The 14,951-nt window shown below is 39.9% G+C and overlaps 1 pseudogene; it reads left to right on the top strand.

The window, feature by feature from the left end:
• The first annotated feature begins 8,128 nt into the window (after positions 1-8,128).
• On the top strand, positions 8,129-11,339 carry LOC138054369 (fatty-acid amide hydrolase 2-A pseudogene; annotated as a pseudogene).
• Positions 11,340-14,951: the final 3,612 nt, after the last annotated feature.

The following is a 14,951-nucleotide window of genomic DNA, read 5'->3' as shown; positions in this document are numbered from 1 at the left end:
CGAGATTTCTGGGATTGATGTTTTACCAGTTTCTGAAACGTTGTTATGGTGATTTTCGAATTCTTGTAGCAAAACGAGGGAGGTGTATTTTTGTGTTGAAGTTAAGGTTTTCGACACCGTTTGATTTTGCCAATGGTATTGAAACATAAGAACAATAAGGCGTCCAAGAATTGTAAGCCTTTCTAGTGTTTTAAATTATTAATGGCCTTTTAAACGTTTGATAAAGGATTTGCAAAAGTAAAGACGGCAATCGTCATCCTGGTTATAACACTACTTGAAAAGTGGTATATATAAACCTGAAAACAGAAAAAACCGATTCCTTTTTTACTCATTTTGGGTGATCTTTGAACAATAGTCCAGTCGCAAACAAACCAAATTATTAAAGTAACCCAAGAGACAACAACTAGTACAATAGTATCATAAAAGATAACTTCTTCTTTTTTACGACACTGAAGTGAATCTTTGTAAGACTCAAAGCATAAAGCTTTCTTTTCTGTTTCAAAATGATCGTCTTTTTGATGATTTTGTTGCAGCCGGCAGATCTTCATCTTTTTGGTTGATATATACTAAAACAGTGGTAAGCGTTGAAGCCGCGCTCTGATTGGCTACTCAAACTACAAATATCGTTTGCTATTCACATCGGAGCAACTCGCCTGGTGTCAGTTGCACTCGAAAATATTGCAATCGTTGCAGGAATAAATGAGCTAAATGATGTTTTCTCATTGTTTTAGTATATACCCTCCGGTTCGCGGCTCGGCAAATAGCCACAACTATTGTAGCCAACTTCACTCCAGTGAATATTTGTTAACGAGCAGAGAATCTACTAGTTGACACCAACAGCTATTTGCATCCTTCCACTGGGAAGCTCTGGTTCGGCAATTAACCGCTTGTATTGCAATTTCATTATATATTTGAAAGAGCGATTTCCCTTTTTTGTTGTAAAATCCATGTGATTTTAGCTGTCGCATAATAGATGGCAGGTGGCAATCTTTTAATTTTATCAAAAAGGACCATTTCATCGTAAGTTTCTTATCTCCTTTATCGTGAAATTTTCAGTGTTTATTTACACGAACGCAGAACTCCGACACGTTAGTTTTGAAACGCTCTTTTGTTTATCAGTGGTCTTACAATATCTTTATTTGCTTGAAGACAGTTTTAATTTTAGGTTATAGAACGTGGCTATATCAATCTTTCTACAAACATTTTGTAGGTTTTAACGCTAATGTCAGGATACGGTTCTTTCCGTTAGGACAGGCGTAAAGAGCAGGAACATATTTACTCAGTTAACGCCCTAAGCATAATACACGTACTCTATTATAAAGAGGCAAACTCAATAGTAAAAATTATAAGTTATCCCACTATCATTGGAGCTGCTATCACAAGATATTTTGCTGCTGCTAGATTGTTGTTTTTTGCTACCTTTGGTGCGAGTCGTCGATCAAAGGAAGTCTTTTATTTCCTTATAGCTATGTAATACTAAAATTCGCGGAACTATCAAGTCTTGCGATATTTCATGAGACGGACATTGATTTGCGGACGAATCTGCTGAAATCAACAGGATTGATCATTGTTACCATTACCAAAGTATTTTATATAATCTATTTTAGTGTTTTTAAGATATGTTCTGTTCAAGCGGAATCGTTACGATAGTTTTTTGATTGTTTTATTTATGCTTAGAGTTAAATGTTATTATTATACATTGGTGTCACCAGCTCGATTTTGATTGGCTATAAGCACGGAGCTAATTGTTGCTTGCTCTGTTTCTCTTACGTCATACCTACAAACAATAGCTTTTATATATGTAGAATTGACGTCATACCTACAGACAATAGTTTTATGCATGCAGAAGTGACGTCACCTAACACACTAACCAGCAGTTTGATCAGTTTTGTCATGGCGGAGCTTAGCTCAGGAATATGCATAATAAAACAATTATTGAATTCCGTTTTCGTATGTTAGCCATAATTATCAAGGCCTCAGTTTGTGTTATCCGCCTCAGCCTTCGGCTTCGGCAGATAACACAAACTTTGGCCTTGATAATTATCGCTAACATGCTCAACCTCATCCAATAATTGTTAATTGTTATACCTCCCAACTCAAATACATTTTCCCATTGGAGGAGAACGTGTGACGTGTCATATGGGTCAAAACTCACAAACTCCCTAGGGAAACAATGATTTGAACTTTCGACTCGCACGTGATCAGGTCGTGTACCTTTGAAACAGCGGCAAATTCCGTGTAAAAAATCCGTGTATTGTTCTATTTTGAGTTGGGACGCCTCGCATCGGGGAATATTGAGGGTCTTAGGGAAACAAAACTCACTGTTTCCCTTGGGGCCAGTCATTAAGTGCTTATTGTTTCGGTCAATTAGCTCAAGTATCAATCATCGGATTTTCCAGTTGTCTGTTTCTTGCATCATTAGTTTACATCGTTTAGAGGTTTTCTACCTTTTAGTCTTAATTTCATAGTTAATTTAAGTATTTCGTATTCTTTAATTAGCGCTTACAGTTCGAACCTTCGTCTACGTTTACGTCTACATTTGCTACGTCGACTACGTCTGCTATTACGACTGCGATCTGTTACTTCCTAACTAGGTTACGAACATTGATTGAATTGTTGTACACGCGGCCCTCCGCGGAGACAGAGAGAGAGAGAGAGAGAGAGAGAGAGAGAGAGAGAGAGAGGGAGACTGGTCGCAGACTAAGGATCTGTCATTAAATCTGCTTAATATTCTATAACGTGGAGTTCGAATCATCTATCGCCTCGCACCGTGCTACCCCTGTTTTTTGTTGAGATTGGGATTATTCGCGACCTCCAGAATTTCAGCAATTACACGACAGAACTTTTTGACCGAGCGATTCCACAGGATAGCCAACATCAAGATACAAGTCGTATACCAAGAGAGTATGAGGTGAGGGAACGGATCCCCCATACATTGGCCTCTTCCAATGATGGTTTTTTTTAAAAATCTTATTTTAGCTACGCAGCTATTTTTAGAGAGGCACCTGATTGGCCAGTTGTAATGACGTAATTTAATTTTAAATATGCGCGGCATTGGGAACGAAAACTTAGAATAGCTTTGGGAAACTAAAAATAGATTTTTAAAAACTATGGTGGGGCATGGGAATCCGTTCTTTTTTCTCTCTTGCATATACACATTTCATTTCGTTAAGTACTTTTGCACAAGTCTTAGTGAGAATCATCATGATTAGGGAACATTTCTAACAAAGACGGTCAAATTTTATCCTCAGGTTTCTAGTAGGGCAAAAGTGGTGCCCTAGAAGCTTGAAATTGCCAAAGCCGACTGACAACAATTAGATATATGTGCGACAAGTTCAGTTCATCTTTACTGAAATGTTAAATGGTTTGACTGAAGCCAGGAGTCGTATTATAATAGCTGAAGTACAATTGTCCGGGTGAGTGTTATCCTGAGAAGGCCTGTGTAGGTTGACCGTTGACTCAGTTTTCGATAATCTGAGCGAAAGTCATATTCAGAGTCAGTAGATAGTATAAACACTCTGGTCGGTTGATGTGATTGGCGTTTGGTCATGTTGTAGTTCAGTAAAAAAATAATTCTATTCTCCTTCGAAAATTGAAATAATCAAATTTATGGCTACAACACAAGGCATGTTTTTATCGAGGCCCAAATTTTTTAACTGTTCTTCTGAGAATTATTAAATTATTAAGTATCTTTTCTCCATTAGAGATGATAAGTATAAAAATCTGGGAGACACCACTGTCCTGGCACGCGAAATGGTCTCTTCTGGTTCCCTTCCGCGTCTCAAAAACTAGTGTGATTAAGCTCCCTCATGACTGCTCATCAAAGGTGCTGCCCTTACGCATATACGTCACTCCATCGAACAAAGTTCCCCCAACGTCAATTTCAATGGAAAATATTTGAAGGCACTTACTAATCACTGATTACTCCTAGTCTACTTTTTAATGTGGAAATCGGTGATTTTCTATCAGTCTTAGGAGATGTCTCGCTTAAAGTCATTTGCACTTGGATGACAAAAAGTGCACTTGAAATCCTTTTAACACGGCGAATTCAACGACAACTGTGATCCTTTGGGAACTGAACTCATTACTACTGCATCTTTTTCGATCTTTTGTGTTTCACATAAGGACATAAGTGAATTATGTCTATTTTCTCTCGGTTAAAAACTCTTTACTGCTGCAACATTATTCTTTTCGATCTTTCGTGTTTCGAATTAATCTATCTTTTCTTGGGATCAAACATAAAGAGGTTACTTGAGTTGACTGAATCCTCGGCACTTCTTTGTGTTCGTTGACCTTCGTTGATTCGTGATCTGAGAAACTTGACAGCATTTACCTTATCATTTGTCTCGAAACTAAATAGATTTTTTAAGTTAATGGCAATAAAGTTACCGATGAGCGCTCGCATCAAGGGACATGATCAATTGCGCACTTTTCGTCGCATTAAAATTCAGCTTTGGACAACTGAAGGCACCACCTCAAGGCTCCGGGGAACAAACTCATACAAATATTTCTTTTTGTTCCTCAGCTCCTCGAAATCGATCATGCTCCTTGTTTTATATGAATTTTAATCCGTTGAAAATTGGTCTATTCACACTGTATTCATTTCATCTTAATCAACTATGAAGCCATACAATTAAAAGAATTTAATTGTTCGAAAGATTATCGCAAGCATGAAAAATCAAGGATATTGTCGGAATGGGAATGGAAACCATGACCTTGCGATAGCTGAGTTGTTAGTTCTTGCCAGTGATGTTTAAGTATACTGAGGCCTGGCTATCGCTCGATCAAATTAATACGGCCTGATCAATTTAAGATTTTCCCGTCAATTTGAACAGACAAACCGCACCAACTATCAAGCGGGATTTGCACAGGGGCAGCCAACGTCAATTTTCGGAAAATATCTGTTCGGAAGACGATTTGAGATCTAGAATTTTCGGAACATTTGTTGTAAAATTCCTTGCTTGCCTGCCTCCCCTATGATTTTCGAACATCTAAAACATGGTATAATTGCCCATTTTTAACGGATTTTTACCCTAAAAAGGTCACCTAGAATTTTCCGGAGACTTTTTTCTGGCTGAAATTTTCGAAAAGGTAAATTTTGATCCCTCTAATTTTCGGATCACTAGACTTTCAGCTAGGAAATCCGAACAGATGAAAAATTTTTAGGGGTTAAAAATATGCCTATATCTACCGTTTTAGTAGTAAATACGTTTAACAATGCTATTTTTAAGTTGCTTCGAACTATATTCCCGTTGGGTGCCCCTGTTTGCAGAAATACCTTTGATTGTATGGATAAAGACAAGTCCTCATTCTCGGTTGATAAGTAGCTAAAATCACCTTGATTGATTTTCTTGTAGAATAGAATAGCCATAGAGTAAAGTCTTCACGAGCGTCAAATTAATTCATTTTCGTTTTGTGGGTTTTTGAAACACGCTTTTCGCAAAAGTTCACGAGTATGTTGTTTAATATGTTATATATGCCATCAAACGTTATTTTTACATGTGATCGAATTCCTTTGTTCTTCTCGGGGGGAATATATTACATAATCCCCAAATCAACTGTTAGAAAAGTTGGGTGCAGCTTTGGTTGTTTTAAAGGAAGAATGGGGATGATGAACAGCTAATTAAAATGCGAGAGGATTATGCCTTATATGCGTACAGCGTGCATATTAATACACAATCCCCTCGCATTTTAGTTTGCTTTTCATGAGCAACAATTTTACAAATGTTTACTTGGAAATATTAAACTAGACGTTACAATTACTGAAATTAAACTGAGCTGTGTTTTCTTGTGGTTGGTTTGCTTCATTCCTCGCCTGAATTTCCGTGTCGGTCAAGCCCGAATTTTTTTTTATTTGTAAAGAGGTCGGTTAAAAGATCCTCGGTGCGAAAATTGAAATTGTGAACTGCTTGTTAGTTGTCTGCACCCGCAAATAAAGATTCAAATTTGTTTTCCGAAAGCTCAATTGCAGTACCACTCGACATTGCCAGGCTGTTTCTAGCATCACTACGACCAATCAATTCGAAATGCGACTTGGAAAATTTAACATAATTAAAAAGCCGAGAACTTTGTTTAATGCCACGAGTGCCATCATGGAATGTTGAAAACAAAAGAAAGGTGAACAAAAGAGGCATTTTCTTCAATTTTTTTTGGCACCCTTGTGGAAACCTCGCCAATGTGAAATTAACCCGTTTATCGGCCCTCAGCTCGGGATTATAAGGAAGACCCGCTCTGACCACTCGTTGAATTTGTTCCTGGTCAGTCCCTGGTTCAACTTCCCAGCTGCACTTGTAAATAGCCAACTGGTTTGCCTCTGACCAGTTGGGATTCTTAACAGTTGTTGTTGTTCTGTTCCGTTATTTCGTTGATTGTGTTTCATTGGCCCTGAAAAGCCTCTATGGAGAGTGGTCAATTAAGTATGTATTGTACCCTGAGGTCAAGATAGCTAGATATTGGCCAAGTTCTTTTTTGCGTGTTTGTCGTCTCGGTCCATAAACAGGCAAAAAAAGAACGAGGCCAATATCCAGCCATCTTGACAAGCTTGGTCAATAAAAGGTTTATTATATGGGATAAAACACCAAAAAATGATCTTTGATCTTGCGGGACCAAGTGAGAAATCCCGGGTAGCCAATCACAGCCCGGGATTTGGTTCATCTTGCTCGTTCACGGAACTAGTCATATAAGAATGTATTGTATTGTCGCTTCAGGCCGATAACCCTCACTTTTAACAGAGAAAGAAAATGATACTGGATGGAAACATCGATTATTCAATAAACTGATGATATTCCAAACGCTATAGATGGCATGCCCTGTTTGCCTGCCACACGAAGAGAACGATTAACGCCATTATTTGATAATCTAATCGACGGCTATCAGGAAGGTGCCATAGCTCACTGGCCAAGGATAATATACTTTCTAACATGAAAATTGGTGATTTTCTATCAGTCTTGTCTCACTTTAAGTCATTTGCGACTGGATTACAAAAAGCATTTGAAATTCAACGACCTCAATGACGACTGCGGTCTTTTGGGAACGTAACTTTCTTCTACTCAGTGCAACTATATTTTCGATCTCTTGCGTTTCGCATAAATACGTCAATGAATTAACTTATTTTCTCTTGGGATCGAACATGTCATTGAATGACATACTTGGCACTTCTCTGTATTCGTTGAAGTTTGTTTCGTCGTTGATTCTTGAGAATTTTCAACTGATTTGTTTCGAAACTGACTATTTTCTCCTGACTTTGAACGCAACCTAAACTTGACTAGCGAGAAACCGAGGCACGGACATTTGGCAGACAGAATCGATCTTGATTTTTTGGCGAGGATAATGTTTTGGCTTACTGCTTACTGGCAAGGATAATCTACTTGTTCGATACTTTTTACTATGCACATCCATGATTTTCTATCAGTCTTGAGATCATCTCACCCAAAGTCATTGCGCTTGGTAAATGAATTATGGCTATTTTCTCTTGGGATCGAACACATTAATATGCAACTATTTTTAGTCTTTTGTGTTTCGAATAACTATACCTAAGTGAATTATACGTGTAATAAAGTGGCTAATGCCGTTAAACAGTGCTCAATACACTTTTTAAGTGTAGAGCTTTGAATAAGAAGATATAACGAAGAGACAAAATTCTCTGTTACTCCGAATTTCGTGCTCACGCACTCATCCGATGAGTGCGTGAGCACGAAACTCGGAGTAACAGAGAATTTTGTCTCTTCGTTTTATCTTCTTACCTAAGTGAATTATATATTCCTCTTGGGATCAAACTCAATACCGTGACTGCAACTATTCAATTTCGATCAGATTCTTTTGTGTTTTGACTGAATAAAGGCGTAAGTGAATTACATTTATCATGTTTCTCTTGGGATCGAAAATATGAAGATTATCTCAGTTGGTTGAATGAAATCGTTCCTGCACTTTGATTAGAAAGCATTGTTTTCGCCTTTTAATAAACTTATTTCTGGTTTCTCAGTTTCGGTGAAAGACATGTGTTTACTCTTCTTCTTTGATATCTCTCTAGGGAAAACGAGGGCCCGTATAAACCATCAGTGTGAGAATTCACTTTTAAAAGCATGTACTGCGTTGTTCAAACAACAAGACTTTAAATACTCCCACACAAATGGATGCGTTCAGGGAAGGTTTACCCATTTTCTCCTTTGCAATGCAAGCAATAGAGTCACGGGTTGGATTTCTATGGGACAACTATTTTCGAGTTTCAGAATTTCTTTACGGTAAAAAAAGGGAGTGCGTATCCAAGCCGGCAGACCCAACTTTAAATTTGCCTGGGCATGTCATCTCTCAGAAGATAAAGGAGCGTAAGTTGAAATGCGAGGAAACAATCAAAGCTTTTATCACCCGGATTAACGAAGTGAACCCGTTACTGAACGCTGTGGTTGGCGATCGGTTCGCAGAAGCCATAGCAGAAGCAAGGTACATCGATCAAGTACTCGATTCTGACGAGCCAGAATACGATGAGGAAAAAACTTCTTTGTTAAGAAAACCTTTGTTGGGAGTTCCAGTAACCGTGAAAGAATCGCTTGCATGCAAGGGATTACCACATTCAGCTGGACTGGTGGATAGAAAAGATGCGATTGCCACGGAAGACGCGATAGTTGTGGAGAATCTCCGTAAAGCTGGCGCTATCCCCATCGCTGTTACAAACTGCAGCGAGCTGTGTATGTGGTTTGAGACAGACAATAATGTTTATGGAAGGACAAACAATCCACACGATACATCTAAGATGGCAGGGGGAAGTTCAGGCGGAGAAGGATCCATCATTTCCGCCGCTGGTTCCGTTTGTGGTGTTGGCTCTGATATGGGTAAGTTATAAATTCATGATGCAGTATCGTCGTCAATCGATAATGTACGAGAGATAAATACACCTTATCGAATGGTTTAACATATAATACGCGCGGATATTTTGCGACTGGTGTTGTATTTTTCCGAGCCCCGAGTCCCAAAGTGGGGCGTCCTGTTGACCAACTATGGTAAAATGGTATAATAGTGGAGTAATATTATCATTTATACAAAATGTGATACCTTGAATTCCTTTTCGTATACCATTAGTAGTTTTTCACTTTAAAATTAGTGGCGATCAAACCAGTTGTTAGGATGTTGGTGGTTTCTGTACAGGAGTCGATTAGCGCACTCACGTGAAGTCGATTTCCCTGAAACGTGACAGTCACGTGAAAAGTTGGCGAGAGAAAATATTCAGAGTGGGGAGGGTTAGAGGAGGAATGGAACCGATTGAAGATTGAAATCTAGTTATGCAACGAAGTAAGTGAGCATTTCATACTTTAACCTTGAACTTTAACAACTGTTTCGACTTAACGTGTTTAGGCGAATCGACTTCAGGGTAATACAAAACGTGCAGGGTGGCCAAAGTAGCATACGCTTTCGAGTTGGCCACCTCCCCGCAGTGAAGCACTCATCTATAGAGCGACATGAGGTTACTCTTTAGAAGAAGCAATTGTAGAATGCAGGGCTACATTTGAAGCGGGCATATGGCAGGAAGTGGCTTAAGAGGCTTGTTAGCGGGAAAGGAGGACGTAGTTGATATTTCTTGTTGGCTTGGTGGCTCCCTATTGGCTGCCGAGCCATCGAGCCGCGCATTACTTCTTTCTACTCAACAAGCGAGTCGCCGAGTCACTTTTAACCGCTGCCGTGGAAAACGCTAATCTAACTTTTTGCGCCAAAATGAAAGCAAAGTTTATACTCGGTCCGGGTGGTTGAACTCTAAAGTACTCTTCTGAATGAATCAGTTGAATGTACTTTGGAGTGAATTAAAATTACGAGACCGTTAACCGACACCGGAACAGAGTAATGTTGGCGTGAATACTGAAAATTCTTTTGGTTGTCTTCCTTGGCGCTCTGTGCTCCCAGTCCAAAGTGACGGCTCCGCAAGAGATGATGAGGGGAGGAGGCAGACATGTCGGAGGCAGTGTGGCCGAGTGGTTAGGGCGCTTGCCTTGAGATCCGGAGATCCCCTGTTCAAGACCCGCTCTGACCACTCGTTGAATTTGATCCTGGTAGTCCCTGGTTCAACTTCCCAGCCGCACTTGTAAATAGCCAACTGGTTTGCCTCCAGCCAGCTGGGATTCTTAACAGTTGTTGTTGTTCTGTTCTGTCCTTTCGTTGTGTTTCATTGGCCCTGAAAAGCCCCTATGGGGAGCGGTCAATTAAGTATGTATTGTATTGTATTATTATTGAGACCAAAGTAACTTTCACAGCAGATTGAGAAAATTATCATGCGGCATGGGGAAGTGTTCTATTCCCTAATCCTCTCTTGAGTTGTGTAAGAAACCCCTTAGATAAGCGGATGACTATTCCCGTAACGTAAGATTGATGTTTGGGCTTAAAGACCTGATTAATCAACTACTTTCTTTCTTGTAGCTGGCAGCATTCGAATTCCGGCGTTTTTTAATGGAATATTTGCTCACAAACCCAGCCCTTCCGTTGTCTCTAATGAAGGACACATGCCAGGAAGCAATACTGACACCGCCAAGGAGTACCTTGTCATTGGACCAATGTGTCGTTATGCCGACGATCTGGTTCCTATGCTTAAGGCCATGGCAGGTCCCAAAGCGTATGAACTGGGCTTGGATGAAAAAGTGGATCTGTCCTACCTAAAGGTCTACACTGTTCATGAATCACACTTCCCTATTCTGACTAGTACACTTGTCAATTCAGAATTGATGGAACGCCAAGATCAAGTTTGTTCATTCCTGAAAGAACGCTTTGGTGCTACAGTTCAAGATGCTGGTATCAAATCGTTCCGATACTCTCCCTTTATATGGGTCGCTATGATGTGCCACACAAACGATACTATCGGTACACATCTTCATCAGATCGATAAAAAGGCAGAAACACTAAACCCATTGGTTGAGATTTTCAAGTCTTTTCTGGGGTACTCAAAGTACCACTGGGCTACCATGACCATGCTTGGAATGGCGTCCCTTCACCAGTCCTTCCCGGGCGCATTGTCAAAGCTTTTCAAAAAAGGCACCCAGATGCGTGATGAGATTCAGGATCTTCTTGGCAATGACGGCGTCTTGCTTTTGCCCTCATACCCGCACACAGCCCGGTTACATCAGAGATGTCTTTTTGCACCAGTGAATTTTATTTTCTCCGGAATCTTTAATGTCATGAATCTGTCAGTCACGCAGTGTCCTCTGGGTCTTGACAGAGACGGGCTTCCGCTGGGCATACAGATCGTTACTGGAAGAAACAACGACAAGCTGTCATTAGAAGTCGCCAGGCAACTTGATCACGAGTTTGGTGGGTGGAGAGAGTGGTTTCCGGGGAAATTGTCCGACCAGAAGCCAAATTAGTTTGACGAGTGACATCAGTGGCGGATCTAGGGGAAAGGTGTAGGGGGGCGCACCCCCCTCCCTCCTGAGATGACCTGTGGCTTTCTAATGCAACTGGTATTCTTAAGAATAAAAAGCAGCGATACAAAAGAATGACGTTTCGACGGCTCCATGCCATCATTCTCAAATTCAAATAAAAAACTTTAGGTGAGTTCATAATATAGTGAAATGTACGTGTGAAGGTCTAAGTGCATATGATTAATAAGAGAAAATAAAATAAAATTCCAATCGTGAGTGTGCTTGAACTGTCAAATAAAAAGTTTTGCTTTAATGGAGTCAGATTGAGTGTTAAGTTGGTTTGGTTTTTTGCTTTTGATGAAGAGCATTTCATAAACTATAGCAATCTATATGCTTCTTCAAAAACAAAACACTCAATCCGACTCCATTAAAGCAAAACTTTTTCTTTGACAGTTCAAGCGCACCACGCTTGCAATTTTATTTTATTTTATTTTCTCTTATTAATCACATGCACTGAGACCTTAACACGTACATTTCACTATATTATGAACTCACCTCAGTAAAGTTTTCTATTTGAATTTGAGAATGATGGCATGGAGCCGTCGAAACGTCGTTCTTTTATATCGCTGCTTTTTATTCTTAAATGCTTATCGAAAACCTTAGTTATTAGAACTGGTATTCTGCGAAAAAAAAGAAAAACCGTCAACAGTCAGCTATGCCATTCCTTAGTGGTTCACCCCTCCTGAGAAAAATCCTGGATCCAACTCTGAACATCATGACCCGTGTTTTCATTATCGTGTTGCCAGATAACCATGTGTATTGTGCCATTTGGGTTTGGCCTTAACGCTTTATAGCTTAGTGGCCACTTACAGATTTCATTCTGTCTAACGCCAGACGATCTTAAGCATCAATTTGGAACCCCTAAGGCTTTAAAGGCTTAAGGCAAAAGGCGTTACAATTTTGCAATTAGTTATGCGTGACTTATTTACCACATAATTTCGAGTTTTCAAAATTTTGAAATAGTTTAGTTTTGTTGGATAATGTTTTAGCTTTCAGCCCAATTCAACTTTTTTAAAAGTTGAGATGCTCACAGAAGCACATGACGTTGAAGCGTGTAACTCGTAACTCTTTTCCATGGAACAAAGCTGGTGATTTTTGGACATCAATTTTATGCCCAAATATGGACAAAAATAAGATGGAAGCTGCACGTGCGGGAAAATGCTTGAGCTACGCTACTTCCAAATAAGGGCATTTTTCAACTTCAGCTCTGATCCAGAGTTAAACGCTTCAAGGTCACGAGCTTCTGATGCTGATCATCGTAGTTATTAATTCACGATACCTTTGTTGCGTTTGAATTAAAAGAATGGAGGCTGCGAGAGGATTTTACTTGTTTCGTCGTCTTTGGAGCAATTTGAAGCAAGAGAGGATGAGGGGAGAGAACAAATCTCCGTGCCCTGCTTCGCGCTGTGGTTTGAAAGTTATTTTGACATTCCCGGTGCCCATGTTCCAGCAGCCAATGATCAATTACGATTCACCAATCAGGTGTCTTCCTTAAAATAGCCGCGCATTATGATCAGGGGGTAAATTTAGATAGAAAAAAATATCTTTGGAAGAGGACCATTTATGGTGGATGTGTCCTCTCCCATCATCCTCTCTTTTTTGAAGTTCCGGGAAATGATTTTTCCGACAGAAAGGTTGTGAGGGTGAAAAATGAGGAATTCTCTCGTTCTCTACCTTCTGTGACGTATGCAGTGCTTTCTGTCGATTGATTATTGAATCCCGTTAAGCAACAATGTTGAGTCCAGTGTCAGATTAGATACGTTTATTGAAGAATTGGCACATTTCCTCTGATTTTAAGGAGAAATCAGGGTCCCCACTGCATAAACGTCGAAGTATAGGATACTGAGAATATAGTTACGGGATGGTGTGAGGGTGAGAAGATGAATGTAATAAGAAGTAAATGTGGGAATCTATGGGTTTTGTGATATTCACTGGATGACAGGCCGTTGCCTATGATAAAAAGATTGACATCAAGAAAAACATTTGAAGTTTTGTATTTAAGTGCCGGGTGAACAGAACTGACGGAAGTACTGAATGAACTGATTTAGGTCTTTTTTACTAGCTGAAGTGGCGCCGACACAGTCGTCCATGTGACGGCCGTAAGGCCCAGGTTTCGCTCCAGTATACTGGTTAAAAAATTGATTTTCAATGTAATGGCCGAATACATTGTAGAGTCTCGTAGTAGGCTCCATTTTATTACTCATGGCAACACCGTTAATCATTAAGCTTATACAGTAGTTTTCAGAAAAAGAACAATTAAGTGTTAAAAAGAGTTCGGCTAAAAGGAGCAGTGGCGGTTTCTGGTGCTGGGAATAGTGAGCTGGTCGAAAAAAAAAATTTATCGTTTGGAGTCTTTCGTCCTTTGGAATAACAGTGTAATTCCATACTGAACCAAAGTCAAGTCGGATATGTAGCCATTCACCAGGGTGCATTGACACCTGTCGTGCAAGTAATTCATCAACCATTCATGGAAGTTTCCACAAATACCTTCAGCTTGTAGCTTGAGTGAAAGGATGTTGTGTGAGAGACTGTCGAAAGCCTTTCTAAAGTCTACAAATATTGCTCCTACAGTCAAACTTTATACAATTCCATCTTCCATCTGTCTGTCAATGACAACAGCATTCCTTTCGCAGAGAGGCCTTTTGCGAAGCCCCATTGTGCTGGATTCTTTAAGGAGTGTTTACTTAGATGATCATCCAATAAATCACAAACTTGGTACTCCAACATTTTACTAGGGATGCTAAGTAAGGAAATAGGCCTATAGTTGCCAATGACAGATTTAGAGCCTTTCTTATATAGGTATGACTTTCGCTCTTTTCCACATATGAGGCATAGATCTAGAGTCAAAGCTACTTTTGATGGGTAGCTGCCACAAGCCATAATTGTCTGTCTAGGCGGGTGTCTAGGCAGACACAAAAGTCAGACCGTATCAACTCGGATCGCACACCTCCGATCGACGTAAAAAAAAAAAAAGATAAGACCTCGAGAAATCTCCGTAGCCCTAGTCTCTAAGCTAACCTTGGTGAAATCGGGGCAAACGTCGAATAGCTTTGGTTTACAACAGGAACCGTCCGTTTTTCGCTCGATCCGAGTTGACCCATCCGAGTCGATTCGGTCCGACTGTTGTACCTGCCCTGTCTAAATAGCTAGAGATTAGTTTGATAAGGCAACTGAAAGTGGGACAATTGGTCGTCCAGGGTTGTTTGGTTTGTGAATTCTAGATCTGAAGTAAATGCGTGAAGTTGCAGGAGTATACCGAGACGTCGAATGAGGTTTTGAGCAGTGGTTGGAATTTCTTGTTTGGTAATAAGATCTTGTATATTTTCTTTGACAATTTATTGGTTAGCAGTAGGCTAAGTGTCATCTTTGTCTACTTTGGTATAAAAGAGGTGTCGGAAAGTTGCCGAAAGCTTCTTGTCGGTAAAGGTCGGTCCCTCAATCCCCACAGAATTAACGAACGCTTTTCTTTCAACTACATTGCTATATACCCCCCGAACAGCGTAGTTCCTTTTTCCATTATAAAATTCCCTATCGCTCTGACGAAGGGCTAACACT

Source organism: Montipora capricornis, chromosome 6, assembly GCF_036669925.1.
Source record: "Montipora capricornis isolate CH-2021 chromosome 6, ASM3666992v2, whole genome shotgun sequence".
Classification (NCBI taxonomy): Eukaryota; Metazoa; Cnidaria; class Anthozoa; order Scleractinia; family Acroporidae; genus Montipora; species Montipora capricornis.
Note: the sequence above shows the minus strand (reverse complement) of the source record. Positions and strands in the feature narration are given on the sequence as shown.